Genomic DNA, 27,407 nt, shown 5'->3' with positions numbered 1-27,407 from the left:
ACCCATGTGGGTAAGTTCATTGAAAATAATGGGGCCAGCTGTTTTGACGTGAGCTATCCTCAGCCGACGTGTGTCCCCCTATAGAGCCATGAGGGACCCCGGTCAACTTTATACACGTAAGGCAGTTAATACATCTGGTGCCAACCCCGAGTTTCCTGAGTTTGAAAAGGTACCACCCCTGTGCCAACCCCGAGTTTCCCGGGTTTGGGCCGTTTTTGAAGATTTTTTTTTTTTTTTTTTTCAAAAAATGTTTTTGGACCTCCAGAAATGTATTAGGCATGATCGCGATCGCGAAATTGCTTGTTTAACCCCCATACCAACCCATTCTTTCAAACATGGCAGCCATGTTTGTTTACATCTGAAGAAAACATAATGGCTCCTAAATCATGAATGCCTGAACGGATTTCCAAGCAGATTTTTTTGTTTGAAAGCTGTGAACAGTGTGCACACACGTGGTGCATCATCTAGGCATGGGCGTGCCGTGCATGATCCGTGCACTATAAATTACATGGAAGTCTATGGAGACCATGGCATCGCGGGACATTGAAGAGAAAAAATCATTGCAACTTAAGTGTTAATACAACAGGATTTCAAACAACTAAGATACAACTAGCAAACACTAGGTTTAAAACAATCAAATAACTTATGAATAAGATATAAACACAGTACAGCAAAGGGATCTGAGAATCTGACATGCTTGTTGTCAGTTCCTTGCCATGTTTAGGGAGTAACTGAATGGCCAAATCATGTACCAAGATTATTGGAATAATCACACTAAAGAACCTATTGCCTTAAACGGATTAATCCAAGTATTAGTTAATTTGTGTGCATGCAAATGTACTCATTTACATTTGCATGCACACAAATTAAAAGTACTGAGAGACGATATACTGTAGTTCTTTTATATCAGCTCCTTCACAGCTCATTCATGTTTAACAAAATAATAAAGAAATATACTGCGTATATATCAATAAATTCCTATAACAAATAAAAGCTCCTAGCCAGCCACTAATACAGGACTCCCCCCCCACCCTTTATTCCTCCTGCTATCTTCTTGTATAGGTCCAAACACAGGCCACAACAAAGTCAAGTAACTTGCAAACTGTCACAAATTTGAGCTGAAGCTCCTCAGAATGAGTGGAAAAAATGTTAAGTTTGTCAACAAACAGGTCCAGTAGCTTGGGATGGTTGTCAGCAAAAAACAATTATGTCACTTAACAAATGTGAAGGTTAATTCTCGTAGCTTGAGATAAGGGCTTCATTCACTCTCACGAAGGCCCCCTGCACAAAATATGCTGGTTTTGAGTTGAGGCAGACTATTCAAATAGTAAATCATGAAAAACCACATTTGTCCTACATTTTGTAGGTTTGTAGGTTTAGCAAATGTGCCCTTGCTCATGAATATGTTTGTGAACATTTAAGGGGATTCCAGACGGTACGCGGTCACCGCCTGCTAGTAATTCATTTTCAATGAGAGGCGGGCGGCTATTTCGTCCGCGCAGCGAAGTTTAGAGGCGGCGAGGCGAGCGGGCGCAGTCCCGTGAAAATCCCCGCGAGCGTGCTCGTTTGTGCATGCGTACGCGGGCGGTGAGAGATGGATTGTGTTCATCTTTGTGAAATACCGCGCAGCGTTTACTCAAAGAGCGAGTGTGTATCACCGCGGCGCGGTCCTCGCAGATCCAAGCGGGAGCCCCGGCGGCAACCGCTGTCCGTCTGTAGAGCGCCTTACCTCTGTCTATGGCAAGACACTCGTTTTTGTAACAGGGCTCCAATTTGTCCCAGAAAGCCGTCTGCAAAATGTGCAAATTAAATGGTAAATGGTGCGTTTATAAAGTGCGTTTTTCCAAGGTGCATTACCATTCACCCATTCACACACTGATGACAGAGGCAGCCATTCAAAGCACCAGCCTGCTCATCGAGTTAGGGGTTCAATGTCTTGCTCAAGGACAATCCGACACGCAACCAGGAAGAGCAAGGATCGAACTGGGAACCTTACGATTCCAAGATGGCCACTGTAACCCCCGAGTCACTGCCTCTACAAACTGGTCGTAAGGCCACTAAAATGCCCAACATGATTTGGCTCAAACTGAAATTAATATAAATTGATAGCCCCAAAAAAGTGTTGACAATAAATGACAATAATAAGCATCACCCCTTAGCTAAACATGGGTGACTGTCACTGTACATACCGTTTTGTTTTTTGAGAGGGGGGGTAGGCAGGCAATGCCAACAAAAAGAAAAAAAGATGTATATATATATATATCTGGAAGGGAATAACGCTGAGGGAGAGGAGCCTTCAACAGATAAATGAACACATCAAGCCATCATTAACTGGCCTCATCTGACAGGTCTTTTCCAGGGGCCTCTTATCACACCAGCCAAAGGAAATGCTTATCATAGCAAAGGATGGCTTCTTTGGCCACCTGCATGGCACCATCTTCAGCCTTGATGTTTTAATCTCTGGCACACACACTCACTTCCCCAAATTAATAACAAAATTGCAAGTTAAAAACCCTCCCGTGCTTTTGCTCTTGACACTGGCACGCAGTGGTGTCTGCTGTTAAGCCTAATTCACATGCTGAAAATAGACGATCTACAGGCTCGTAACGTGTCGCATTGTGACTTGTTGTGAGCTTAGGCTTGCAGATCTGCGTTTTAGCATGAGAATTAAGCTACGGTAGTACGAACACCAAGATAGCTTCCCCTCTACTTCCACTGACACTGGATAACTAAGATGAAGTTAGACATTTTGAAGTTTGTTGGCTTGTTGGCTTGTAGAAAAATGGTACATACCGTTGAGGCTCCGAGGACAGTAGTCTATGGGGAACAGGTCTAAGGTGATAATTAAACTGACTGGGGTTTCTCTGGAATACACAATGACTCTCTCTAAACTCTCCCTTATAGTGTAATTTAGGAAGAAATGCACTGCCAGGGAATCTTCATTTGAAAAGAACACTGAATTGTGAGATTCTATTTTCTTTTTTTTACAGATGGATAGAGAGTTAATTATGATCCTGAATGCACAAACAAGTCAAGTGTCTAGCCACACTATTGTAACTGCTTGTGCTGAAGCGTCTTGAGCAATGAAATATGACAAAGGAACAAGAGTGTATAATTTGGGTGACCCTCGTTGACGCCGTGTGTGTGAGCGTGGTAGGAACTGGGAGGGGGCGCCATAAATCTTTTTGAATAGGTGTTTGTGAAGGGGTGGGATTGAGTCTAAATTTGTCAAATTGCATTTATAATGACTTCTGAATTGAATCCAGACCTGTAAAAGGTTTAGTGTGTGGTATTAATAGGGATCATTCTGGAAGTCCTCCGTTCCCAGACAATTTGCCATTTCTCAGACCAAATTCATGAAGTGATTGGTATGAATTAAAAACAAATATGAAATCATTGTAAATAATTATGTTCAGCTTCGTTCATGAACTCAGTAACCTGACAGCTGAAGACAGGGACAGACTAGATACTAGGTCTTAAATTCTAGGTCCTGGTAAGTGATTACTGCAATTATTGCAAGGTCTTTCCTGTCCTGGAATGTGCCTCACGTAGGATTCTCGCAAACATGGTGCCAGCTAAGGGAAACCCTCAATTTTTTTGTGAGTTCCATTGATTAGGCTTGTGTTAAAGCGCCGTTCAATAACATTTGCAATCTCCTGTTACAGTACGTTTTCTAATTTTCATTGTTCATGAAGAATTATGTGATGTTGAGCTGACAATGACACAGTGGAGGCAGAGGACATTGCATGACATGTCCTGTAACAGGGGCGTTCCTGGTCTCAAAGAGGTTCCTTTAAGTTAAAGGCGCAGGTCTGTGAGTGTCTGTGCATCATTTTGTGTGTTTTTTTTAACACTTTGGCCTATATGTGCATCTTATTTTTCTTCAGTTCAAACATTCATCAGTCTGGTCAGTGTAGCGATGAGAGAGTGGAAACAGAAATTGAACAGAAATGTCCTCTTCTGGCGTTTTGAAGAAGAAAATGACACTAATCAGACTGCTGCATTAATTTGATGGATGAATGCCGTTGATTTATTTTATGTGTTACAAACTGCTGTGTATGATATTGCACATTGTGAATGTTAACCTTGCAAACTAAATTCCTCTCAGGGCAATATAGACCAATTATTTGTTTACAAACATTGAGACTGAATGCACAGCTGACTGTATCATGTAATCAATTCCCAACAGATCCCCAAACCTGTTGTTTTGGGGAGCACTGGTTATTCAACCTCCTCTTGTGTGCTAGTGAGGTGCTCCCATGGGAGCGCCCTTATCGAGACATATATACTTCATTGCGCAACGGTATTCCGCGTCAAGAGTAGCTGATATACAAACTCACATCGCGTCACCAATGCAACCCTTCTGAGCTTGGAGGTCTGCGCGCGACACCGTCGCAGGACGGAGCATAAATTAGGCTTCATGGACTGCAGCTGGGCCAGCCTGGGCGAGCAGTAGACGCTCTGTGATCATGAGGAGCGCTCCCTCTGTTCTGATGACGGTGAATGGAGGTGGGGTTTGAAGGACAACTGTTTTGAATCGCTATTATTGTTTACAATCAACAGAAACTAAGGATTATATATTTCAAGAGTGAGAATTTACAGTAAAAATCCTAAGCATTCTTCCTCCACACTGGGAGAAAAACGGCATCTGAAAGTTTGATGGAATGCATTTTTAAACACGAGTGCCATCCATTGCATCCTATAACGGTGGGGTTCATTTTGTGCCGACCAGCGTGCGCATACTGGTTTATATCAATGTGATGTGGACCATTAAGGCATCTATAAGGCGCCATGGTACCATCAAAACAGGCAAGGTACTGGATATCCTCTAAATAAGAAAGATTAGAGTGGATCTAAACATATGTGCTTGGCCCCATCCTTTCTTCTCTCTACACAGCCAATCTACATGCTCACAACATGTTTTCAACCAATGTTTGCCTATTAAGACATGCCAAGAATAGGGACGCCTGGGTTCATGTGGTTAATTTGTATTAGATGAGCTGACCAGTAGTTGCTGTAGGTAGGAAATTAAACTATCAAGAGGGACAACCCAGATTTAGCCTAGAACACTGAAAAACAGAGGATATACGGGTAAGTCATACTGTACCCTTAAAGGTTCCACTCTCAAAGTTAAATTAACAGTCATGATTTTACTGTGCAGAAGGCATTATCCCTCCAGTACTAAGGAATAGGATGTGGTAAGAGGATTTCTGTTTTTCTCACAGTGTGTGCCATATTATGCTTTACCGGAGTTGCACCTTTTCAGTTTCACTGGCCAGAAATTCGTAAGTCTTTGAGTCAATGAAACACCATCCCCAGAAAAGCCCTTTCAATTAAGGTCCCTGGCGAGCATTTTATCACAAACATCAAGTGAAACTTGTGGTACAAAAACACAATGAATTAATGATTCGGGTGTCCTTACCCTCCCAAAAATACAGTATATGATGTACAGTAGACATTGAGTGAGACAATGTTAGCTATAGCGAGTCTGCGATTCCAGGACCTTTTCACGTGCCAGGTATTGAGCTTTTATTTGACTGTAGAACACAGCTTATCCTCTAGTTTCACAATGAGCACCACATCTATCCCTTTTTTCAAAGTTGTATAGGGTTTTGGCTTGGTCACGTAATCCCTTCACTCACTGGCAGAGCAGCATAGCATCAACGCATCAATAACGCCGTCTTTACACAACACTCAGGACTCTGCTCAAGAATCCCCTTAGCGCAAGCAAAGGATAAAAACACTTGAATGAATGAGTGTAAATCTAGGCTTGTAACAATTTCATCTGAGCCTTTTTTCTTTATATACTTTGAGCTGCAATTTAAGGAATTGCAGCAGACAGAGATTTCTGCATTGCAATTGTTGTCCCGCTCATCCAAAAGCTTCAATTCGGCACTTGTCTTTCTCGGGAACCACAGGCCCTATGGGCTGGCAACCGCAACGCGTTTCCCTCACACTCTCTGCATTCCTCAGCCCTGGACTGCAGGACCGCAGATACATAACAATGAGGAGCTTTAGGCCCATAACTTTATCATGTCACACAGAGCCAAGGTTTCCTCATAGCCTGCTTAACACACACAATACCACTGGCTGAGCTGGCAATAAGGCCCTCAGCCCCGCTGGGAGACTGTTGCTTACCTCTAACACCATCAGCAAAAGAGTTTTGCTTAAGATTCATCAAATTTTAATAAGGTGCATTTCTCTCGCATATAAAACAGTCTGTCTTGCACAAGTTGAATCTCACAAATATGTCACTAGAATCACAATACTCTACTTTTCCTCTGTATGAAAAGGAGATACTGGAATGATTTAGTGACACCGAACAGTGAATCAGAGGGAATGATTTCCCTCCACAACAGGGCATTAAGTACAAGCTTGAATAAATGTATCTCTACATGGATGGGTGTTTATTTATGTTTAAAAGCTCCTAAAGGGCCTCTACACAGCAGGGATTAAAGCAGGCAATCACGTAAATCCAGAAATTGGACCATTTGTAAATCAGTGGTTCATCCATGGATGACTTCATTTAGGATGTATCAAACCCCTCTGTGGAACTTGTAGAGAAAAACTAAATGCTCACATCTTGCAGAGTGGAAACCATCTGCATCAGATGGGCTGGGTCAAACAACCAGGCCTCTCAGTCTGGCTGATCGGGCCAGTTGCTCTTAATCCATCTCTCTCCTCCACTGCTCACTCCACAGCACGCTGAGCCTCAACGACACTCCCAAGAGGATTCATTGAAAAGCAAAGTTCAACAGCGAGTCGTTTTGTTACGCTTGTATTCTTAATTGACTAATGGCACAGCAATGGGATTGGGAGTCAGCTAATCACTCTCTTTATTTTGTATCTAATGTTCTGATCAAAAGCGTGTCTTATGTACCTGTCTTACTTGTACTTGTTATTTGTTATGTACGTTATTTGCCTTTCGAGGCGCAGGCAGGGTGATCACGGCTGAACATGTGCACGGCCCGGAACTGTGGTTGTACGATGGTTGCCTGAAACAGCCCACTAACCTGAACAGGGAACATCAGATAGGCATCTGTTGTGTACTAAATGGTCAGCGACTCAAAACATTGAATTTGTGCAGCATGGGAATGCATTCCTATAACTAAGAATTGCATTTAATTGCGACCGTCAGGTCGCAGTTACTACCAAAACCTCCACCGGCTGTCTGTCTGTCAGTCAGTCTGTCAGTCTGTCCGTCATGTCACACTTTTCCCCAACTCATATCTCCGCCACCTTTACCCCAATCCATGCCAAACTTAGCACACACACTCCTTGCCTGCCAATCCACAACCTCCACCCGACCAGGGACCCCCGGAGCTCCAGGGACCCCCTTCCACCTCCACCAAAAAGTGCAAAAATGACCAAATGACCACCCAAACGGGGCTGTTCACGGGGAATTCCTGGGGACCACCGACTCCTGGTGCTCCAGAATGGATGCCCCTAGTGGAGGACCCCCGCCACTGCAGCACACATAAAATGCCGTAACTCGGGCTAGGAGCGACCGGGAGAGCCGGGACCGGTACCCACGCGTCCGCCTCGGCGGCGCCAAGAGAGACGTCAACATGAATCTGTCCCATATAGCGCCACCATCAGGCCCATTTTTTCAAACACATTTTTGTACACTGCTCCTACAGATTTTGCCCTAAAATCACGCAAATCTGTACACAGTATTTCTACACTCATGTCATCAACATGGATCTGTCCCATATAGCGCCACCATCAGGCCGATTTTTTCAAAAACATTATTTTTTGGACACTGCTCCTACAGATTTTGCCCTAAAATCACGCAAATCGGTACACAGTATGTCTACACACTCATGTCATCAACATGGATCTGTCCCATATAGCGCCACCATCTGGCCAATTTTTTCAAACAAATTTTTGGACACTGCTCCTACACATTTTGCCCTCGCTTATCTCCCGATTAGGGAGTCTTACTGGTTTATATACTATACTATAAAATACGGTCTCTGTGTGTGTGTGTGTGTGTGTGTGTGTGTGTGTGTGTGTGTGTGTGTGTGTGTGTGTGTGTGTGTGTGTGTGTGTGTGTGTGTGTGTGTGTGTGTGTGCGTGTACTGTACATACGTATACACACACACAATTATATATTATAGTCTGAAATAAATTGGCCTGCTCACAGCAGAGCAGAGTTCACATTTATGCCGTTTTCAGGTGTAGGCAGCAGACAAAACACAAGACCATGTGCTAGACAATGTATGTTTGGCGCTGTGAAATTTATTTAAATAGAGGAGGAACATAAATATGCATGTCTATCGCGTTCATTTAGCAAGAAACAGATTTCCACAACCGTTTTGAATCTAATGAGGTGTCAGTCTCGGGGCATACAGCCACGCTCTGTCTTTGATAGCGTAGCATAGTCTCTATCTGCCACTGATCTCCTCCCCTGGGCATGTCTGTTTGTGATAGCATCTTTGGAATACGTATCGCATGCAAAGTATTAATTACAGATGCCGGGGCGTGCAGGTTGCTTCTGACCATTTGGGCATGCCTGAATCAACTGCCAACCAGCCTCACTGGTCCTTATCTAGTGGCTGTGAGGGTCTTTTCACTTCCACACAGCTGACAACTGAAAATACAGGAAGAAACCTTGTATCTCCGCGTTTCAATCTTTTCATATAGCCTATGAATGCCCTGCTTAGTCTGCAGTATGAGGAAGCACGGAAGCAGTGCACACAAAAGTAGCAAGAATAGTCGATCTTCAAGCTCACAGTGTGTCGCAAATTGTAATTGAGTTTGCAGATCTACCATTTTCTTTTATTGACAATGAAAGTGGTTGTGTGTCTGTGGGTAATTTGAACCAATGAAAAGTGTTAAACAGGAGCTTGTGTGACTAAATAATAACTCAATTGGATCAATTGGAACAGCAGATCTACAAGTTCACAATACCCTTTTCCCTACTGTAGTGTAGGATAAATAACAAAAATAGCCAAACAACAAGCTCATAAATTATTTTGTTTTTTGTTTTCTTGTTTGCATATTATGACATGCCTAAAGTAGGCATGCTGTGAGTGGTTAAAGAAAGAGAGAGGGGGTAAAGGAAAGAAAAAGGAAAATATTCAAATTTATGTACATTAGTAACATGAATGAGCTTGATTCATCCCCAGATAATATGATGTTAATGATGACATGGCAACAGATGCCACAACAGAAGAACAAGCACAGGTCTTCTTGTAAAACATGTCAGGTAAGCATCGCTGAATGATGAGCTAATCATAATATCTGCTCCCTGCTATAAGCTGTGAGTGGTTACAATTGTTAGGTTCAGATTAAATTCATTGAGGTGCCTCGGTGTATCTGGAAGGGAGGGTGTTCTCAACAGTGAAATACACCAGTAAGACTCCCTAATCGGGAGATAAGCGACCGTCAAGTCGCATGTAAAAATCTGCCTGATGGTGGCGCTAAATGGGACAGATCCATGTTGATGACATGAGTCTAGACATACTGTGTACCGCTTTGCGTGATTTTAGGGCAAAATCTGTAGGAGCAGTGTCCAAGAATGTGTTTGAAAAAATCGGCCTGATGGTGGCGCTAAATGGGACAGATCCATGTTGATGACAGGACTGTAGACAGACATACTGTGTACAGCTTTGCGTGATTTTAGGGCCAAATTTGTAGGTTCCTGCAAAACTGTCGATCTACAAGCTTAGATTAGATCATATTTTCAGCAAAAAGGTTGGTGTACAGGGAAAGAATTAGGGGATCAAGTAAGCCCCTGTGGGACCCCAGTCAATGACGTACAGCATATACGGTTTAAGTGAACAGAAAATATAGAAGTGAGCTTTTACCCACGTAGTCCAAATCCCCAGACATCTGGGGCAAAATGCGTTCCACACGATTGTTGAGTTGCCCTTGGGCAAAACGCTTCACCCTCCAACTGTACCAGGGGAGTTCCTCAGTGGACAACATTAAGAGACTATGGTTTTACTGAGCAGCTCCCAAGTGTGAATAATGTGTGTGAGAGAAGAGCCTGCAGCCTCAGCAAATGATCCCTGGTTGAATAAAGGTTAAAGAATTAATGGGCGAACAAGGGAATTCAAACACACGTCTACAATTAGCCTTATAGAATATTTTCCACCACGGCTGCATATTTTAAATGCAGCAACATTTTAAACAATAAGTACACGTGAAATGTTTCGGGGATTGAAATTTGAGGCGACATGCAGAATCTGACTCTAAATTTCATATTTTTCATATCGAGCATAGCATTGCACGGCAAAGAAACTACCAAATTAAATTGATGTAATGGCTGCATGTTGGCAAGTAAATACATCCTTGTCTGCTATCTGAGAGATAATGAGAAGATGCTCCTCTAGGTGATAAGAATACAATGTATTACTTAGATAAATAGAGAAAAGGAAAATCAAGTGCAGTGCCACAGTAAGCAAAATACCTATATCTGCCATGAATATCCTAGAATAGGATTCTACCTGGCTTTATCCTTCAGTTCTGGCATCCGTTCTAACCCTAAAAGCGTGCATGCTGTCAAGATTATAGTGGGTATAGTGGGTAAAGTGCCATCAAGGATACTGGGAGGTGTATGGACTATGGAGGTGTGTGGATCAGAGAGAAAGCACTTACAGCCTATTCCTTCTGTGAGATCCTTCTAACACAGGTACCATATCTAGATCACACATAGCGTATATGTAGGTATTAGGTTGGGATTTCAAATGAATGACTCTTAAAGGAATGAGGGAGAGTAGGCACCGAGAGATTAGGACATTTCCTAAAAAGGAGGCCACACTGTAGCATAATTCCTCTGATGCATTCCCCCGAGAGAGTCCCGAGAAAACTAGTGCATGATGTGTCCATTCACATTAAGCCCCTATTTAAAAAAAATTATAAAAAAATAAAATGAAAATAGAACTTAGTCAATAGACACTCCTTGGCAACAGCTCTTTAGTCACGACCAAGAAAGAGTTAAAGCATTTCTAAATTCCACAGTGAAAGCAAAGCTGTTCTTCAAATTCAGCTGGCAGGCGGCCTCGCTAGTCATTCTTCGACTTGATGTGTGTGCTTCAAGAATCTGGCCCAAACAGGCCGACAGCGAGCCAGGATTCCATGCGAACGGTCCGAGAGCAAAACACCAGCCCTGCTTAGCAAGCAGAGTTTTACAGTGCCACTGTGTCCCTATGATGCCCGGCTTCCTACAGGCCACTTAAAACATTTAGGCCTAGAGTTATTTAATGCTTTAACTATTGAAAAATAGCAGATCTACAAGCTCACAGCGCGGCTGCGAGCTTGTAGATCTGCTATTTTTTTTAAATCATCAACACTTTTGCAAATCTTTGAAAATCTCATTTTTAAAGTGAACATTTGTAACTCAAATATTTGCTTCTGGGGGGGGGGGGGGGGGGTCCCTGATACAAAATATTTTGAGACAGGGGTCAGCGGCCAAATACATATAATTCTAGGGGTCCTTGACATGATAGAGTTTGAGAACTACTGACGTAGAAACGTGTGTTTTTAAAAAAAAACTTTCGGGTCAAAATTCAAATGTTCACGATTTAAAAAAAATAGCAGATCTACAAGCTCGCAGTGAGCTTGTAGATCTGCAATTTTTTAACAGTTAAAGCATAAAATAATAATATGCAATAATGCGTGCCCGGTCTAAAAGGCTTAATTTCTGGAGTCCTTGGACACGTCGGACTTGTATATAAATATACCCAGTAAGTGTTTGGTGTGTAATTAAGGTGACAGGACCTGGTCCTATAATCAGGGTGTTAAAGTGAGGAATGATTTATTGCAATCCAACTAGCCTTTGCTGCAGCACTATCTGGCTCTGTCAAGGTTTCTGAGTGGCAAACAGCTATGTCAGAACACGCGGCCTGGCATAAGAACACGCGAGCTGGCATCAGAACATGCAGACTGGCATGGTTACACACAAACAGGGAAAACATGTCAACCCAGCACAAAATTGACCGAATCATACACAGTAAAATACGATTCCAAAAGGAACCCTTGCGGGTCCATTTGGTTCCATTTGTACCCTCCCAGAGTTAAATGAACTCTGAGAATTGTACTGAGCGACTCCCAAAACAAAGCAATAGTAAGTAGACGATGATTTCACTGTGTGTGTGTGTGTGTGTGTGTGTGTGTGTGTGTGTGTGTGTGTGTGTGTGTGTGTGTGTGTGTGTGTGTGTGTGTGTGATTGCATAATGCTTGTTTGTGCATTTGGGCCCCATTTACCGTAACTGGCAACCAAATCCAGGCTGAATCAGATCTGTGTCACATCCAGATTGGAATCTGATTCGTTAAAATGAGTCTAAAAGGTCACATGACTCATTCAAACAAATCAGATTCCAATCTGGATGTGTCTCAGATCTGATTCAGGCTGGATCTGGCTGCCAGTGTAGACAGGGCCTTAGCGTTTCCAGAGTGAAACGAACACGTGGCCATGTGACATGGTGTGTGGATATTTGGGTGTGGCCCTATGCCAGGGTTCCCCGATTAGTTTTCCCCAAGGGCCGAATCATGTCTAGGGTACCAAGCCGAGGGCCACAACATTGCAGGGGGCGACGGTGGTGTTCCCGCTACTCCAGTGACAGTTCAGATAATTGTCGTTGTCGGGTGAAAATCTTGTACGTCCAAAACCGTTCGTTTTGCATTTATCATTTTAAAAACGATTTAAACTAGTGAAAACAGCCGATCTACAAGCACACAACGCCTCGCGGTGCGAGGCGTTGTGTGCTTGTAGATCAGCTGTTTTCACTACTTTTGTGCGACAGCCTTGTATGATGAAGCAGGGCTTTACTTTGTGAAAGAACGTACACATTTTGAGATACGAGGTTTCCACCCAACAATGACGATATACTAGTGTCGTTGCTGCTCTTATACCACCATTATTACTGGGGTTGGTGGGGGCCAGACAGTAGCCCCCCGCAAATGGCCCGCGGGCCGCCTATTGGGGAACCCTGCCCTATGCACAAAAAATGTTTCTTGGTTCTAAAAGAGGGAGAGGAGCATCGGGTTGTCTCCTCTCTCACCTCAGACCTGCCGGAGTCTCTCCACCGGTACCTAATCCAGCGTGTTGCTGAAAACCACAAGAAGTGCCTTAAAAGCCCCGGCTTTACTGAATGAACCATAGAATGAATGGAGCTGGCTGGCTGAATATATAACAGAGGAGCACTCTTATGAATTATGTCTGGGGGAGAAAAAAGAAAAAGCCTTGAAACATCCAGCACTTAATGGTGAATGGTAGACTTTACGAGGCGGCCAGAGAGAGAGAGCAAGGTCAAATTGAGTCAGCGCAAAATGTGCTACCCTCGAGTTATAAATATGACTCACCTCAACATCGTTGTTCAATAACGTGGCTAATGCATTGTAATTACACATCTGAAAACAAAAACTGATCTTAAGGGATTACAGCGTTGCATTTTAAACTGGGCAAACATGCCATGTACTGTAGCGGCACAGTGTTGCTAGACTTCCATTTTTCTACAGCGCATTAAAATCCTGAGATAATATTGCCTTGCAAATAATTAAAGAAAAACGACTCACCTCCTCAACAAACATAACAAAGCTATTTCAGTATGTGAAAAGTTTGCAATCAGTCATGACCCTGACACCTACTCTCACTGAATAAAAAACAAAACCAGCGTTGCCATGGTAATCATGGCCATCAGATACAGTAAAAGGCACCAGCCAAACAATAACCCCATCTAAAAGGGACAAGAACTGCTTAACAGATGCTGGCTGCTAGAACGCATTGAAAATTAAAAGGCAAGATAAATAGATAGATATCTTTATTATCCCAAGGGGGAAATTAAGACAAGCAAGCATTAACGTTGCATAACATGTGTTGACCAAAGGCGACTGCATGCAGAAATCTAGACTCATATTTACGTCTTAGTGCCGATCCCACCGATATGCCCATATATTGAGATCTCTGATTTGATCAGTATACTGTATTGTTCATACAGACACATCTAAAAAAAATAGAATATTGTGTAAAAGTACATTTTCTTGAAACTTTCATATACTTTATGAAACCTTCATATGTTCTAGATAGATTGCACATTCAGTGAATTATTCTAAACCTTTTTTGATTTTGTTATGGCATACAGCTCATGAATATCAAATATTCCATATTTCAAAGAAATTACACCACTGAAAACAAGGATTTATAATAGAGAAATGTCAACCTTATGAAGTCAGTGTAGGTTGAAGTCCAGTGGGAAGTTTCCGCAGTCAGTTATGATTTGGGGTGCTAGGGCATCTGCAATGCTTTTTTACACAATATTCAATTTATTTTTAGATTCATCTGTGGGCATGTGACAGGTTATGTCTAAGTCAAACTTAGCCCACTTACCAGCCCTCCCATTAGCCAATTTTAATATACAGTAGGATAAAGTTCAAGTTGTGAGTTTATAACAGGTGCATGGGCAGTGTGAGAGAGAGAGCACGAGAGAGCGAGAGAGAGAGAGACTGTTTCACCTGTGTAATAACTCGGACAATTATGGGTACCTAAACCTGAACTCACGAAACAACACACTGTCAGTGAAATAACCCCATATCACCGCCGGACAAGCTGATAATGTGGCGCTTCACCACGGCACTTTCTGCTTACCAATAAAGCCACTATTAGTATTGCCTTTCATACGGGGAACGTCATCATCAATGCCAGCTGACGCGCAGCGCCAACAAAGATTGAGAGTGAAATGTGTGCACATGCCTGCGTCCCAGTGTGACTGCAGCAGAGCTCTGCAGGGCTGCTTACAGTACCAGTGGAACGGAGCCAGTATTGATTTCGTCGAATAAAACCATGACGAAAAATGTGTGTCGACTGCGTTTTTTTCACTGATGATAACTAAATAAAAACTAAGCTGTGATGACTAAAACTAAGACTAAATATATTGACAATTTCGTCAACAAAATAAAAACTAGACTAAAACGTTAGGGAGGGACTAGTGGAGGAGAAAGTCATTTTATGTTTGGTTGCTCTCAGGTGTTGCTTGCTGAAAATAGCAGATCTACAAGCTCACTGTGAGCTTGTAGATCAAGTAATTTTACACTTGTAGACCAAGTGTAAAATCAGTCATTACGATGCCATCAAGGCCTGCCAAAATACATTTTAGTTGACTAAATCAACTGTAGATTTAGTCAACTAAAATCTCATGATATTTAGTCGACTAAAACTATAACTTTTCAGGAGACCAAATTATGACTAAAACTAAATGAGATTTTATTCAAAAGACTATGACTAAAACTAAATCAAAATTTGCTGTCAAAAACAACACTGAACGGAGCTGAACCACAACGGCAAACTAGGCACATGGCCTAAAAAACAAACACTTTTGGGCATCTGTCAGAAGGTAAAACATGCTCAGAATGGGTGGGGGGTGTGGGGTGCAGTCTCTGTCTGATATAATACATAATAAGAGTAGTGACAGTTTGAGTATAAAAAAAAACTCAATTTTTTTCAATCTCAGAGTGCTGAAGTGAGCTTATTGTTACTAGAGGAAGGACAGTGTGTTGATGAATGACATAGCAGGGAACTGAACTGTCTTCCTAGACCACCTGTTCAACGTTTTATATACAGCGAATAAGAGCCCAGGTGCCCGTATGAGCACCTCACCATCTGCCTGCGGAAAAGAATAAATCTCTCTTTTCAACGGCCTTGTGTGCCTTGGTAAACAGAGGCTTTAACACCCCACAGTTGGCTTATTTTAACATCTCCAACTACAGGTAACTGCTTCTCCTCCACGGTATCAGTCTAATGCTGTTTACTTTATTATGCCGGGATCTAAACAGGATTACAGCTGTTTTTAAAGAGACTAACAATACTTTTTTTTACCCAAAAGAACCATCCCGACAAGGAAAGTTGAGCTCGGTTCAGGTGTATCTAATGGTATACCATTTTTGTGAAAGTGAAAAAGAAAACACGCAAACACAGACCCAGAAAAGCAATCATGGCATAAACTGCCCAGAACGAACTCTATAATCAATTAGACCTAGTAGCAGTTAACGCTCCGCTATCAAAACATTTGCAACAACATTTTGGTGTGGATCTGCAGTGAGATCTCTCTGCATCTTCTCAGAAGTGACACAAACAAACAAAGAGGCGGTGGATAATACAGCTATAGAAAAATAATGTCCACACTTACATACTTCATTAGATCAAATGAGCAGCAGTGATACTTCTGTCTGCAAGCATGCATTTCTAAACGCTTTATTTCGTTATGTTTTGATTAAACCGTCTCAAATACATGACACTGCCAACTAGGCAGGCATGTCACTTTGACGTTCTTATGAAACCTGAAGAACCCGTGCTCCATGGCTTGCTCGAGTGTTCAGACCCATTTGAATCACTTCCCTTTCATTACTCTCAGTGTTATGATAAATCTAATATTCCCACCGAACTTTGAAGCTATTAGTGTCCTGTCAGTGCAAGGTCATAGTTTTCAGATTAAGTCTATTTTAACATCCTTTATGTGGGGAAATTAGACAAAGTTTCTTTTGGTTCAAGGGGAGTTGGGTTTTGCAATATTACATAACTAAACATGGCATGTCTTGCTTTCTTGATATCCATGGCTAATTGAGCAAATTGAAGATGGCATCATGGAACAACTTGTGTTACAAAGGCACCCTCTTATTCTGTGACTCGGCTTCATGAATGGAAATGGCCATTTCTCTAGATCTGTGTTTTCAGAAGTGGGGCCGCTAGGGGGCGCTATGAGGGCTAATTGGAAAGGAGATGAAAATGAAATTATATAAAACAATTATTTACCATGTCATTACTGTCACAAATTTCTGAAAATAGTAAATGTAGACAATATCTAGAAGCTTGCGACACATTGTGTGAGTTGATATTTTTTCTCTTTTCCTTCCCCTTAGGGACGCAGCCAGAGGCTATGGCATTTGAGGTTCCTTGACATGGAAAACTTTGGTTACTACTGCTATTCTGTAGATGAGATCAATGAAAACAGAGACACCAGACTCTTCCATCCAGGATAAAATAAACACAATGGGTAGTTGCCAGGAATCCATTTTCAAACATTATGATCTGTTGCCCCCAAAAGCTGCCTGCTTGCTTTACCATCATGTTTGGGTGTGAATTAAAATTGGCACATTTCTCAGAATCTGAGAGTTGCACATATTTTCACTGACGGGAGCAGTTACTGTTCTACCATAGCGCGTTCCATTCTGGACACGCCACTGTTACATAATAATGAATGACAAACATACAGTAAATCAAACACGCCAGGAACGATGAGAACAGGAACTGGAACTTACCCAAATGTTTCAGCACTGAGAGAAGTCAGGCTCTGCAGGGTCCAACTCCTGAAGAGAGAAGGGAAAAGGGGCTTTTACAGTACAGTACTGTATATCAGTGAAACACATTAAACCCAATATACTTTCATTTTCAAGATATTTTGGGAAAAGGGAAAAGGGGCTTTTACATTACTGTACATCAGTGAAACGACAGCAATTAACCACATTAAACCCAATATACCGTAATTGCTGGACTATAAGCCGCACCTGAATATAAGCCGCACCAGCTAAATTTAGAACAAAAAACAAATGTTTACATATATAAGCCACACTTGACTAATAAGCCGCAGGTGTCCTTCCTGCTTCCCGCTAGAGCGCCCCTGGAGGCCGTTAGCTGTAAAAATCTATATATAAATCCTTGTTAAAGACCATTGTATATATAATATATAAGCCACACCGTTGTATAAGTCGCAGGGTATAAAACATGGGGAAAAAGCAGTGGCTTATAGTCAGGCAATTACGGTACTTTCATTTTAAAGATATTTTGGGGGTTTTCTGCTTTTATTTCGATAGATTGACAGGAAACAGGATCATGCATCAGAGACAATGGGCTCTACTTTGATTGTCTTAAGTACCAGCTCTTATGCCTTAACTTAAAGGCCTGTGTCCATACGGTCTCCGACCATCGAACCTTTCGTCGGAATGGTCCGGACAGAATAGAAATGCTAGCGTTCATGTGGTTAATGATGACACTTGTTACAAAAATGGGTTTTGGACACATCTTCACATTGGAGTTTTTAACCCATTTAGAACGGGTACACATTATTGTGTATCATTATTTTATGCTTTAACTATTGAAAAATAGCAGATATACAAGCTCACAGCTGCGAGCTTGTGGATCTGCTATTTTTGAAAAATCTTGAAATTTAGAATTTTGACCCGATTCTATAAGTGTCTTTTGAATCCTTCTAAGGTTTTTTGAAAAACCTGTGTTTCTATGTCAGCAATCTGGCTAGCCATCGTCAAAGAAAGGAGCTTTTAACTGGAGCTCAGTTAGTCTGTTCTTGAGAGACTACCGTGTCAGTGGTTCTCAAACCTTTTCATGTGAAGGACCCCCAAAATTATATGTATTTGGCCACGGACCCCCATCTCAAAATATTGAGTTCCAGGGACCTCCCAGAAGCAAAATTTTAGTTACAAACGTTTGCTTTGAAAATACATATATTCAAAAGATTTGCACACATTTTCACAACTTTTTCAAAAATAGCAGATCTATAAGCTCGCAGAGCTTGTACATCTGCTATTTTTCACTGGTTAAAGCATTCAATAATTCTAGGCCTAAACTAGTAAGACGCCTCAGGGCGACAAGCGAGGTTGCACCATGTCTTGGTGTATATCGGACCAGTTAATAATAATAATAATAATAGCTGGAATTTATATAGCGCTTTTCTAAATACTCAAAGTCGCTTTACAGTATGTGTAAGTGTGTGTGTGTGTGTGTGTGTGTGTGTGTGTGGCAGATAAAAACAACAACTTTATTAGAAAAAGAAAAACTAGGAGATACAATAAGAGCTAAGCAACAATAAAACAATAAAAACAAGAGTAAGTCCAAGATCAGCTGGGGTAGGCAATGCTAAATAGGTGCGTTTTCAGGGCGGTTTTAAAGGTGGGGATGGTGGGGGCATCTCTGATATGTTTGGGGAGTTCGTTCCAGAGGGTGGGGGCAGCCACAGAGAAGGCCCTGTCACCCCAGGTTCGGCGCTTAGGCTTGGGGACCTGGAGGAGGCCAGCCTCACTGGACCTGAGTGAGCGAGTCGGGACGTATGGCGTGAGGAGGTCGGTGAGGTAAGGGGGGGTTACCCATATGGAGACCCCTGGTACCCATATATGGAGATCCATGTACTGTATATATGGAGATAAGCTCCAAAAATGCTTACTCAGTTATTCGTTATGTGAAAGTCCGATGACATCTGACATCATACATACACAATGTGATGTAATGTCAGAGCGGCAAACCCATTCTGTTAGATTGGTTCCCCTGACAACACAGTGATGTCAGAGCATGATGTCAGAGTGGCAAACCCATAGACCGTAAAAAAGTGTACACCTCCTGTCAGACAGATGGACGGACGGAGACATGTGCCGTTTCACATTCTAAACTGCGACCTTCGGTCGCAATGAAATGTATTACTAGAACGGTGCCCTACTAGGGTATAAGTTATAACAAAGTCGGGAACGATGTCAGTCGGGAATACATGTCAACCTACTTGAGCAATACTCCTTTAATGTAAATAATATTATTATTTTGATCAACGTATATGTTTATGTTCATTTCAATATTTCTCCTAATGTATTCCTTGCCAATCCCCACCCTGTCACTGCCAACCTCTACTGTTGTAGACATGTGTGTAGACAACCACGCGTCTCCTCCAATACACCTGAAGGCATAGGTACTTCATCCCTGCACAACCCGGACTCATTCTGGAGTAATTTCTTTTATCGTATTAAAACCCATCTCTGTGCTACTTAAATAAAGTTTGTATTCAAATAAAGGCACCAACTTTTGACTTGAGGGAGATAAATAATGAAAAAAATTATATAATTGTGACGGAAATGTCTATTTCAGGTTGTGTATGTCCTACATTCTGTTTAGATACAGGTATGGGTGGGGGCTGGACTGATATTTCTGTCTCCAGGGCCCAGATGTGTGTATTCTCCTTGTTGAGGAATGCTTTTGTTCTGATAAATTGACGCCGTCAGTTTCCCATAATGCTAGTGTGACATATACTACAGGGAACAGTAGTGGGAATACTGGTGCTGCATGCAACTTGAATCAGTCAAAGTGACAGTTGCCGTTTCGTGTTTTTTTTTATCATTGTTTTTTCTGCCTTGGGTGGGGGGGCTCTATCCTTCTGGATCTGAACTTCCGAGTCTAGAAAGTAGGAGGAAGAAACAGGAATTAAGACACTTGCACTCCCCTTCTCCCCTTAGAATGGAGAAAAGCTGTTTGCACTCACAATTACTGTTGAGTACAAATATGTGCAGTGCTCTTCACACTTTGTTTTGTTAATTCTCAACTTCGAATTTTCACAACTTCAGTTCATAACTCTAATACTCTATATAGTATTAGCTGACCGGGGTCCCCCAGGGGTCTATACTTGGTCCCCTTCTCCTTTACACGATATCACTTCGATAAAATACCCCATCTACAGCGCACACAGTGTCACTTTGCATTGTAGGCTTGTAGATCTGCTATTTTATGCAAATTTACAAATTCACATAGCATATATGATGACTGATGGACATCTCAGCCAGAAACATCAAAACTGCTAAATAAATTATGTTTACACTTTGACATGTACTATGCATACAACAGGCTATAAATAGGAAAGAGGACCAGGTTATTACTTCGCTGTTTATATGCAATACACATCTTGCAAAATAACTTCTAGCAAAGCATAGAGTGTCTGAGCCACCGCATGGGCCACACTTGAATCCATCCATGACACCTTTCCTCAAAATGATTATTTTCTAAGTAAAATATCAAAGAAAGTAAGCAGGTTTTATAAAAATCTGAGGCAAGCTGCGCTGCTGGTGAAATACAGCTTAAACAAATCTAGCCTGGGGAGTGCAAAAAGAAAAAGCCTTAGCCAAGTTTGCAAAGCAGTAATATGACTACCCTAATAAATTAAAGAGATTCCAATAAATTACTCATGGCCTCAAGTCATAGCCGGAATCCATAGGTGATGATGTTTTCATTGCAATGACTTCAGCCAGGCCATACTCTCTTATGGCATGTACTGTAGGCTTATGTACACGTTCTGAATTTAAACATCACACAATTATGATTTATTTTTAAATTCTTTGCTTTTCTCCACTCTTTCATGTGACCTAAACAAAAGTGTATATAATTAAAGTGCTATAGTCAACTTTTTCATTATAGGGCCGACACTTTGTTTACATCCTTGTTTACAGTCTGAAAATGGCCAAAATGATTATTTTATTATTATTTTACGCTTTTTGTGGTCATTTTTGAATAGAAACACATATGAAGCTTATTTTTTTATAAAATATTTTCGAAACATTATTTTTATTTTAGCATCCGTTTTTCAAGAAAAAGTTGACTATAGCTCCTTTAATCATCCTTTACAAGCGTACCAGAATCGACATTTAGATTTCTCTCCATAGATATTTGTGTTTTACACAATAACAGAATTTCCCGACGTCTTCTTTTGTCAGTTAAACAAAATGAAGCACTTTCTGTCAAAGACATGGCCATTAAGATAACTTAAGAGTCCGACCACTCCACTGAAAGAAGATGAAGAGATAAATACTCAAATTATCTAAGCCATTAAATGTTCAGTTACTGAGACATTTTACTATCAAACATGAAGTGATCACCCAAGTACAGTAGGCCATTAACACAATTCTAAAGACTCAGTCTGTCAAAGAAAAGTAATTTAGGCTCTGAAAAGGTCTTTATGCTTCAGCATTATGATGGATGGCTTTCAACAGAGAAATTGGTTCTTAATCCAATTAAAATAAATCCTAAAAACGGGTAAGAGGATCAATAATGTTATATATGTGCAACCATTGGGAACAACGGCATAAAGAAATTGGTGCCCGACCCGTATCAGTTTCATAGCCACTGTTGAGTCTCTGTACATAACGTGCATACATTGGCGATAGGTGTATATGAACGCATTTATTGACTGATATTAGGTTACATTACTAAGTCAGACCAATTGTCTAGTGCAGGGGTCTTCAACAGGGGGTCCGCGACCCCTAGGGGGTCCGCGGAGGTACTACAGGGGGTCCGCGAAATTATTGCTTAATTTTTTTATTTATTTTTTAAATTTTTCACATTTATGTTAAAAAATAAATCATGATTCTATCCATTTTGAATAGCTTGAATACTATGCAACTGACAGATTGTTGATATTATTGACATTGGTTCTCAGTTAATAAGTAGTATGTTTAGAAATGGTAGTGGTACGGCCCACCCTGCTCGCTGTAACTTGTACATGTTTAAAATAAAAAATATGTCGTAGCCCCGACCTCCCCACCCTACGAGGTGGCAGGGGGTCCCTGCTCCATCTCCCCATCAGTTTGGGGGTCCCCGGCCTGAAAACGTTGAAGACCCCTGGTCTAGTGTCAGACTTGATTATTATTATTATTATATTTTATTACCTCTTTACTCTTACTTGTATCTGCTTTACAAGGGATGGGACGATAAGCAATATTATCGTTTATCGTGATAAAAAACTTAAAATTTAAATTATCGTGATATCGTCCTCCATCATGCACTGGGATCAATTCACCTTTTATTTGCCAAGCTGCATATCCGGTACCACTTAAACCCTCTATAATTGGTAAAAGGTACTTATATATACGTACTTGATACAGTCTTATTTTCACTCTCTAAGCTCACAACGCATCGTGTTGCGTTATGAGCTTGTAGATCTGCTATTTTTTGGCAAATGTTCCGCCGATAATGGATTTTGATTATCGCGATAATATCGTAAATCGGGATTTTTTTTTTTGGTCACACTAATGGTGATATGAAATGTTCATATCATCCCATCCCTATGCTTTACATGGGGGGTGGAGGAGAAAACAACTAATGAAAATCTTACATATAGTTATTGGAGAAGGGGTCCATGGAGTGCCAAATGGCGTATGCTCCCTATTCCCAGCAAACCACTAATCCTAGAGGTTCCACACTTGGCATATGTACTGATCAGTACTCTGCCAACGTTATAGGCACATTTGCCACCATCAATGTACTTACATTGGCGTACAGTTAATATAAAACAAAATTATTCAGGCGCTTTTTAGCCAGCTATTTTGCCCAATGCCCGCTAGGCCCACCCAACTGCGCATGTGCCAACAGCTGTCGTACTCTTCGCGTCAAGTACTCATAGCACGTACTGCTCGCCTGATTATGGATCCCACTGGGAAAGATGGATGGAAACCGTTCTATTTATGCCCAGGCCGTAAGGCCTGAAGTGCACGATAAACGCAATGATTTATTGGGGTTTGGTGCACCTCGCGCGGTCCAAGTGACTACAGCGGAGCGCTCCCTACGTCCGGTTCAGCCAATCACAAGCTTCAAAAATGAGTCCGGGCCGTGGTTATCCATCTTTCCCAGTACTGCTATGGTGCAGAGTTATCGTCACACAGACACAACCAGCAAACAGGACTGTACATCTTATATTACATTTTAGAACTGCAGCCAGCGGTATTTGAGTGTCACCAACAGACCAAATGCAGCACTCCAATTGGCTATAACGTCCCCCAGTCCAGGGGATCTTAACGTCCGCCCAGCCAATGGATCTGTAACCCTACACCAGCCCATACAACAAGCCTGCACCAGCCTGCAAGCAGCTGTTGTCACGGTTACGCTCCACCCAGCCCACGCTGCCCACGCCCAGCCCACTCAGCCCACTCAATCTCAGAGGCAGCTGATCCACACAAGAAAGATTTGCGGACAACACCGGAAGTGCGTCCGGCGGTCAAATATGTCCGACCGGAAACGTGCGCGTCATAAACGCAAACACTATTTACGCGTGGTTAAAGCAGCAGCAGCAGCAACAGCATCAACAACAGGTGATTATTTACTTAATTTTGTTCACTTTCTTTCAATACTTGCTGACAGATTGTGATGTTTATTTTTGCTTTATTCACTCTCATTTGTATGACTGTGCACGCACGCACGCGCACGCGCGCCGACCACACGTGTGTATACTGTGTCGTGCTTCTAAATCCTGCTTGGCAGAAACAGTGAGACAACGAGAAACAATGTGCACGCACGTGTGTGCGTGCTGTTACTTTTACTCCATGTGTGTGTGTGTGTGTGTGTGTGTGTGTGTGTGTGTGTGTGTGTGTGTGTGTCATTCGTGTAAGTGTTGCATTTGTGCCTTTAGAGAGCGTGTGTGTGTGTGTGTGTGTGTGTGTGTGTGTGTGTGTGTGTGTGTGTGTGTGTGTGTGTGTGTGTGTGTGTGTGTGTGTGTGTGTAAAAAAACTGCATATTTAATGTTGAGCTATCCGAAATTTGTATTGCTTTGCTACCCTCTGGACTGTATCCATCTCTGGGTACAGGGGACTTTTACATAAGGGGCCAGGCCCCCGCAGGGGGCTTTTTTCTAGTCAACTTTATTAGGAAAAACAGTAAGTAAAGGCTAAGAAGCATTCCACAGGGCTGGGGTAGAGAGATAGCTCCATCGCCCCAGGTACGGTACTTGGTCTTGGGGACCTCAAGGAGGTTGGCGTCACCCGACCTGAGGGAGCGGGCGGGTCAATGAAGTTGGAGGAGGTCGAAGAGGTTGGGGGAGCCAGATTGTTTGATGGTGAGTGAGTAGTATTTTGAAGAGTATTTTTTGTTTGACCGGAAGCCAGTGAAGGTCGTGGAGGACTGGTGTAAATATGGTCTCTGGAACGGGTACTGGCGAGCAGGCGGGCAGGCGAGCTCTGAACAGTTGAGGACTTTGGTGGTGGTGGTGCCTTGGAGGTTACTGCTGCAAAACGCTTACAACTATTGCTTCTACGACACCTGAATTTCCCCACAGGGATCAATAGAGGTTTATAATACTTTATATTAACTTAAAAACAGGTAGTACACACGCATGTCTGTTAGTTATGATGAGCTGTGATATTGCACAGTGGATCAATCTGTTTTTTTTTTTTTTTTTTTTTTATGTTGTTCTTAGCTAACCATGTTGCCTTTTACCGTCTTAAAGGGGGAGATGATTCAAACATTTTTTCGAGGTCCATTTTCTCCATGGATGCCACTTCCTAAGTGCTTCTTCGACGGGCCAGGTTGATGGGGCCTTGATGTGCACAGCCCGAAAAAGGTAGACCAGATCCATGAAAAATACATAGCCCTGAAAACACCTTGGCCTTTCTAGTGTATTTATAACCACTCCTTTACAGTGAGAGGGCAAAGTGAAATGCATGTTCGGATTAAAGAAATGCACACGTTACCTTTTTTTTTAAACCAGGTGCAGTACTAATGGGCTTGAAGGGATCTGCCTGAGGGCAAACGCAAACAAGAACAACTACAAGAGAAGCATCTGACATGAACATGACCTGGTTCCATCCATCTCCACCCAAAAAAAGACTCTCAGTAGGAAATACAGAGGAGCCACACAAGAAATGATGTGGACATGTCTTCATCCAGCGGGTTGTGGATATATACATTCTGCATATAAATTCATGTTTAATTCTGACCGTATCTCAAGATTAGGGGCTGCAACAATTAATTTAACTAATCATTTAAAAATAAATAATATGATTAACTGATTTTCAAAAATGGGGAAAATAGCCGATCTACAAGCTCACGTCCCATGCCTGGTATATTACAGGGATAATTTTACTATTTTCCCTACTTAGTCCGAGTCAAACAAACTAAATGACATGCCTTTTTATGTCATTGCCTGCAGTTTAAAGGTTTATTCAAGTCGAAGCTGCTCTCAAAAGTTGGAAAATACACCTTTTAACTTCTTAATTGATGGATGTCTGGTCTAACATAACTACATGCTGTCATTTCCACTTTTTAGAGGAGCTGCTACTCGATAGACACTCAGGAATTGAGCTAAACTAGGCTAAGCTCACCATTTAACATACCTTCAAACTGAGCACAGACATAAATAGGGCACGTTAGACTCTGAAGTGGGAAAATTTGTCAAATTCCCCCAAAACCAAACTATTGCTTTAAGATTTCAGTCAAGAATTGGAAAAGTGACTAAAATGCCTCCAAACTAATGAAATAAACATGAAAGACAAACAAAAGATAGTAGCGAGTGAGGCAAGTGTTGGCAACTGTGGGGGTACACTACTGATTCTGGAGTGGCACCTGACGGCTGCAGAGAAAACTTCTCCATACTGCTTCACCGTTTCCTAGAATGTTTTGAAAGATGCAACTGGGTTAACTCAGCCACGCATAGTGCTAGCTAGTTCTTAAATGATTGATGTGCTATTGACTAGTAGGGTCTTGCAGCGAGGCTTCAATCATTCATAGAAGCATTTGGAGCTACCTTTTTTGTCTGACAGTTGAGCAGTCAGGAAAATATTACGCAGAATACACACACACACACACACACACACACACACACACACACACACACACACACACACACACACACACACACACACACACACACACACACACACACACACACACACACACACACACACACACACACACACACACACACACACACACACACACACACTTCTTTTTTTTTGCGGGAAGGCACAAGTCAGGCAACCTCACAGAGCTTTGCTCAACCTCTACCAGGTAATCTCAGCAGCCATAACCCACAGCGATCCTCTTTCAATATTTTTAAGCATCCTGCGCGATAGAATCACATTTACACTGCATCTAAAGACTCCACCTTTTGCACAAAAATCGCGCATTGTTACCCCAATGTTCCTAGCAGCTTCTCCTGACGCTATTGTATTTGCATGATGTACACTTTGTAGAAAAGTAATGTGTGGGTTTACTATGCAAATCTTTCTCCAGAGTGTCTCCGACGCAATTTTCGTCACCAAAGTATCAGGTTACAGTTTGCTTCAGCAGTGACGGGGCGCGCAGCAGCGAGAGCCTAGCTAGCCGAGAGCCTGTATCTTACAAGAAGTTGGCGGCCCTTCGGGCCACTCACATCTAGAGTTCGGCCCACTCACCTCTTCACAGCAACATACTGTCTGTCTGTGTGTGTGTGTGTGTGTGTGTGTGTGTGTGTGTGTGTGTGTGTGTGTGTGTGTGTGTGTGTGTGTGTGTGTGTGTGTGTGTGTGTGTGTGTGTGTGTGTGTGTGTAGGGGTGTGTTTGTGTGTGTGTGTGTGTGTGTGTTGCTAAAATGAAACATTGAAATAATGAAAATAAAACATTGGCAGGCCTATTATAGTAATAATAATAACACAATTAGGCCAAAACTTTTTTTTTTTTCAAAAAACCTTTTTTTTTTTCAAAACTTTTTTTAAAAAACTTTTTTTTTTCTCAAAAAAATTCTTTTTTTCTCAAAAAAACTAATTTTTCTCAAAAAAATATTTTTTCTCAAAAACATTTTTTCTCAAAAAAAAAAATACCCATGTTTGCCCATTACAAATCCATTTGATTGCTGGTATACCGTGAGGGCGCCCGAGCTCTAGATTTGAGGGCCCCCAAAGG

At 41.9% G+C, this 27,407-nt stretch overlaps 1 protein-coding gene across 1 annotated transcript in view; it reads right to left on the bottom strand.

Moving 5' to 3' along the window:
- Positions 1-27,407, bottom strand: part of lpp (LIM domain containing preferred translocation partner in lipoma) — a 219,893-nt gene that overhangs the window by 164,932 nt on the left and 27,554 nt on the right. Inside the window, 1 exon segment of the mRNA XM_080727235.1 lies at positions 17,260-17,307. The gene's annotated coding sequence lies outside the window, so the exon portion shown is untranslated.

This window comes from Nannobrachium achirus, assembly GCF_963921795.1.
Source record: "Nannobrachium achirus genome assembly, chromosome: 1".
Lineage (NCBI taxonomy): Eukaryota > Metazoa > Chordata > Actinopteri > Myctophiformes > Myctophidae > Nannobrachium > Nannobrachium achirus.
The sequence above is the reverse complement of the archived record's forward strand: the minus strand, read 5'-3'. Positions and strand labels throughout refer to the sequence as shown.